Raw genomic sequence first — 6,000 nt, 5'->3', positions numbered from 1 at the left:
CCGAAAATGACATTAATCGGGTGGTTTGTTTTTATTTCTATCTGGCGCTGTCACCAATTGATTTAACATGTGTTCTTCCTTTCCTCTAATTCAAACCTTTTCAAACCCCCTAATTGAGACAATTTGGAGAGTTTTTAAGAGGCACATTCATTTTTTTTTTTTTTTTTTTGAGAGGCTTCAAGCTTTTAGCATTGTTATTCCAGGTATACAACATCTCACTGCAGTTCACTCATGTCGTAGCTCTCCGATGGGAAGGAGAGGAACACAATCTCTGGTCCCTCACAGGCCTCTTGTCTTATCTCTTTAGCGGAGGCATTGTTCCGTGTGTGTTCCCGTTTCACACGTTTGCTTCCTCCAGGCCACTGTGTCTCACGTGCCACTGTGATTCTTTTCTCTATCTCCTTCTATTTATACCTTCTCTCTGTTTTCTCTGTTCAAGCAGCCCTGCCGATGGCTTTGACCTCCTAACCTAGGAAGGGTGATCATTCAGCACGTATAGAATTATCGTAAACCGTAAAGACTGATTTGAATTGAGTGCTGTCTCCCAGTCTTTTTTTTAATGGCACAACAATGTAAGTGTATAGATGAGTACTTCTGGGTTGAATTTGATTAGAATATGCAGTTGAGCTTTAAGATATATTTGCTACTAACTGTTTTAATTTGTCTATTTTTCTTTTTTTAATTATTTATAATCAATTTATTTAATTAATTAAATGCTATTATTATTTATTATTGTTATTTTATTTTTGCATATGAATAAAAGTAATTTATTTTCATAATTCATTTAAAATTTGGCTATAATTTGATTTATACATTTGTAAAATATATTTTAAAAATGATCCTGATGTTTTGTGGCTTGGTGGTTTGTTCATTAGAGGTAGACTGATAATCGTAATAATAATAAGAATGATAGTAATAATAATAATAATATTTACATTAATAATAATATTTAGAATAAAAAATGACAATGATAATGTTTTAATAAAAATAAATTATTTGATCATTTAAATTAATAATAAAAAATTCTAATTCTAACCATATTAATAGCAATAACAATGATGATAAATGATTTAATTCTTTAAATTAATAATACATAGACATTTCTAACTGTTTAATAATAAAAGTAATAATAATAATGCATTATTGTAAGTAGAAATGAATAGTTGTTGTAATTATAAATAACAATTTATAAAAAATGTATCATTTAATAATACTACTAATACTAATAATAATATACAATGATAAGAAATAGTTTTTGTTTCTAATTAAAAATAACAATATTATTTAATATTACGTTTTTAATAATTGAATAATAATTTATTTACATTAATAAATAGTTGTTTAGTAATAATAAATCGTTTAATACCAAGTGTTTATAATTATGATAATAATGAACAATGTCATAATGAATGATTTCTAGTGTTTGTAAGTTCCAGTGTTTTCACAGGTTCAGCCTCCAGCTGCTAGCGTGGCTCAGTGTACATGCTAACAGACTGATAAGCATTAGGCTAAGACGCTAATCTTGTGTGATATGTCACTAAAGCCCTTATGTTTGTGAATGTTGCTCGTCACTGAAATCCTCTGTGGACTGCAGGCTGAGCTGGAGATGTGTGGTTGTGGTAAGAGGATTCAGAAGCAGGTGGTGTTTGGTGTGACCTTCTGTGTTTGATTCTGAGAGAGACAACTTGGGAAACACCTTGTTACACCTGAGAGTCCTCCTCTGTTCTGTTTCACAGTCTTCATTTGAACTGTTTAGTGAAAATTCATGTTTACGAATTACGAATAGTCAAATCATTTTGCTGAATAAGAACCTAAAGTTTAAACTGATAGTCATCTTTTACTCACCCTCATTTGAAATACATCTTTAAAGGGTTTTTATTGCTTAAAAGTCTATATAAATAACATATAAACATATAAATAACAAATATATATCACCCGTGTTGACATTTGACATGAATGGCAGCGTGTTTAGCTATGATCCCTCAGAAGGTGTGATCTGACCCTGAGTCCAGCATCTAAGCCAGTAACAAGATTGTTTGCTGACTGGGCATGCAAACTGTAATCTAATCATTGGCTTGGAAAAGTGGCATAAACTGCAGTGCCAAGACTCCGTCTGCTGCCTCTCACTGAGCTTGTGAAAGGAAATGCATGGGGTGGAAAAGACCTCCATGATGACCCTGAGTTTACTAGGTCGAACTCTATTTAATCCTGTTTGCTGGTGATCACTACATCTGGCAGGTCTTTTAAGTTCCTCATTAAAGCTATTTGTTTTTATTTATTTTTAAGATTTGTTTTTAGTTTAGTTTTTGTTGATGTTGTTTTTAGTTTTGGGATGGGTAGGGTGTGATTTTACCTTTGATCCTTATCCATAATTTCTTTGAAATATAACAGTGTAAATGTCTTTACTATCACTTTTAATGAATTTAATGTGCCCTCGCTAAATAAATATACTGTATTAATTTATTTAACAAAAGTTGTTACTGACCCCAAACTTGTGAATAGTATTGTATGTTATTTTTATGAATTTATAAAATAACATTGTATTGTTATTTGCACTGTCAAGCGATTCATCACGATTAATCGCATCCAAAATGAAAGTTTGTGTTTACATATTATATGTGTGTGTACAGTGTATATTTATTATGTATATATGAATAGGCCGATACATACATGCATGTACATATTTAAGATTTTTTTTTTATGTTTATATGTTATTTATATGTTTTATATAATATAAATTATATGAATATAAATATATTTATGTAAATACATGTAAATATTTTCTAAATTTATACTGTATGTGTTGGTATGTATATATATGCATAATAAATATACACAGAACAAACAAATTTATTATGTAAACAAAAACTTTTATTTTGGATGCGATTAATCGCGATTAATCGTCTGACAGCACTAATTATTATGGTACATTCTTTTGAGTTCATAACAATTGTGTGCGGTTGCTAAATTATAATTATTAAATAATTTCAAAAGGGCATGTTCTTTGGTCCCCTGCGAATTGGCAAGAATGGCGAAATATGTAACTATTAAAAAAGTATGAATTGTTATAATTTTCTTTAAAACAATAAATAGAACAACTCACCATGCTTTCAAAACAATCCAAACAAGGTGCATAGACCAAAAAGGTTTCTTAAAAGTAAATTAGTTGGAAAAAAAGTCTGCACACTCTCACATATGCGATTGTAAAATGTACTGGAAAAAAAAAAAAAAAACAAGGCACCAAGGCAAACATTTTGGTTACTTGTGACCTTTTTCAATACCAAGCTGACAAAAATAATCAAACTGTTTTTCCTACCAGATCACACGTCTCTGAGTAGGTTTTTAAAAAGCAGTACAGAGCTTTTCTTTTGGCATCAGTCAGGCGGCGTGCTGATAGTGTATCGCTATCTGTGGGTCTGCATCCTGTTCAGCAGAAGCTTGCCATTGTCCATGTGCAGCTGACATTTGGCCTGCACTCTGCTTAACGGTGAACAGTGTTTCAGTATATGCCCGAATACACCATATTGTGTTTATCAGGTGTAGACATCAGTGAACGTATATAAAGCAAAAATGGTTAAGACTTTTTTTGGTCTGTATTGCTATCAAGAATGGGAACAAGAGTGTGTGCATGAATGTGTACCACAAAGTGTTTAGTTTTAGATTTGAACATGATTGTGTTTCGGTCAGCTGATAGTCCAAGGTGTCAATCTCCTGTGACTGTCCACTGCAGAGATTTGCTGAAGTGGAGTATCTGTTTCACATCCTTCACACACGTTTGTCTGATATGGTCCATGGATGCCCTCTGGATCAAGCTGCTAGCGTGCTGATATAATAGACTACTTGCAATTGTTGTTTTTTTTATTATTAAAAAAGACAACAATTGCTAATTATAAAGACATTATAAGACATTCAGTGGGCGTTGTCCATCCCAGGACCAGCATGTTGTTGACCTGTCCTTACAGTTTAAGATAGCCGTGATCTAAGAAGTAAGCTGGCACACTCTGTCACACTCAACATATTGAGAGTGATGTGAGCAGATGTACACTCACAACAAGTGGCCATATGGAATAAGCTGATCCTCTTGGGCTCTGTTTAAAGGCTAACTTTAGTGAAAGAGTTGTTAATGAACTGAACAGTCTCTGTAGTGTGCACTGACTTTCTCTGTTTCTTTAGAGAGAAAATGGGCCTGTTTACAACTGGTCACTTCATACGTTTTCTCTAATCGGATAGCTATCCGAACATGAAAAAACCTTGTGTAAATGCCATCCGAATCATGTTTTTAAGATGGATTTAAATCTGAACAAATACCACTTCAGGAGGTGGTCTGGGACGCATTCCAGACAAAACTGGACAAGTGTAATTGCGTCTGGTTGTTAAAACCACATATGGTTTTGTTTATGATACTTTGTTTTGGACTATTTGTTTAGTTTTTCTAGATACAGTCACATTTGTGAAATTTCAGCTATATTTTGCTATCCATCTTATATTGTCAATAGCGTAGTGATATTGGTTGCTGCATTTTACTCTACTCCTGCTGCATGGTCATATACATGTTATTGAAAATAAGTTAAATTTGCACAGGGATCTTTCACCCTCACGTAACAGTTCTGTTCAGTTTAAAATTGGGATTTGAACTTGCAACCTTTCAGTTACTGCCTCAGATCTATAATTATGGGAAAACTGGTCATTTCCATATCTAAAGAGCATTAAGGACCATCTTTAAAAATGAAATGTGGGTGAAATTGATTGGGCATGTACTTCTGGCCATCTTCTCCTGTGGATGTTGGCATCCAAAAACAGTATGCCTTCAAGAAGTGTTCTTGTGGTTTCAATGATCAAATCCAGTTTAACAACATGGGTCTGTAAAACTAATGCCTTGCTGTGTGTTGTGGTTGCACGTGTGTTTGTCGAAGCCTCAACCTAGCAACCTGCACCAACCACCCACCATTCCTGCGGTAGGTTTATTACAAAATCCTCTGCTTGATTCTCAGTACTGTTTTAATGATCTTAAAGAGTACAACATGCCAACACAATCTGTTTGTTCAACCAGTGGAAGACGAGGGGGTTTTGGTGACATTAGTGGTGCAGAAATCACAAACTTTGTATCTGTTGAGTTGGACTTGAGATATCACCCATGTTTTATTCCTCTGTTTACAAGAAAACATTGGGTAAGAGGTATCAGTTTGGCAGTAGGTAATATATCAGGTCTGTGCTGGACTGGCATCATCTCCAGTTTTGCACATTCAACATAGTTTTGGAGTCAGTGGACAGTGGTTCTCAGAGGAAACAATGCATCAGTGCCCGGCTGCAGAGAGGCAGTGGGTTTCACTCGTCCCCGCAGGGATTATTGGGTTCAATCTGCAGACACTCAAAACTGCTGCTCCAACAGAATTTCATCCTCCCAAAGCCTCGGCTCGGCCTGCATGAATAACCAAACACTCCCTCTCTCAGCATGCTGTTAGAAACGTGACCGTGCATGGGAATTCAGCGACTTCCGAAAAACAGGACGAACGAGACGTACATAATATTCCAATAATGGTAAAACCCCATACATCAGTTTAACTGCAAGTAAAATAATTAGACTTTGAGGCAGTTTTGGACTTTTACTGATTTTAATAATGAGCAAAAAAGATAGATTTTAAACTTAATATTTCCAGATATTATTTAGATGTTTTTCACTTTTTTCCCCCCAGAGTTTACATGGGTCTTTATATTTAATCAAAATACAAAGCTGCCATTTTTATCATCATATTTGGGGGTCTGTGACATTAAAATGTTTAAAAACCTGTGAACTAATGCAAGACCTTTCTTCTTTGCTTGCTAATGGTCCATTTCTCCAGTGCATTGGCGAGAAGGGGGATATTATGTCTGCTTAGGCTGTCACCCAGGGGTGTTAGCGTTGAGTTTTCCCATAAGACACATCTGCTGTCTTGCTAATGGCTTGTTAATCCTTCTCAAGCTTGAGAGTATTGCCTTGTTGCCACTGCATCTGGAGGCTGG

Source organism: Cyprinus carpio, chromosome B25 (assembly GCF_018340385.1).
Source record: "Cyprinus carpio isolate SPL01 chromosome B25, ASM1834038v1, whole genome shotgun sequence".
Classification (NCBI taxonomy): Eukaryota; Metazoa; Chordata; class Actinopteri; order Cypriniformes; family Cyprinidae; genus Cyprinus; species Cyprinus carpio.
The sequence above is the reverse complement of the archived record's forward strand: the minus strand, read 5'-3'. Positions refer to the sequence as shown.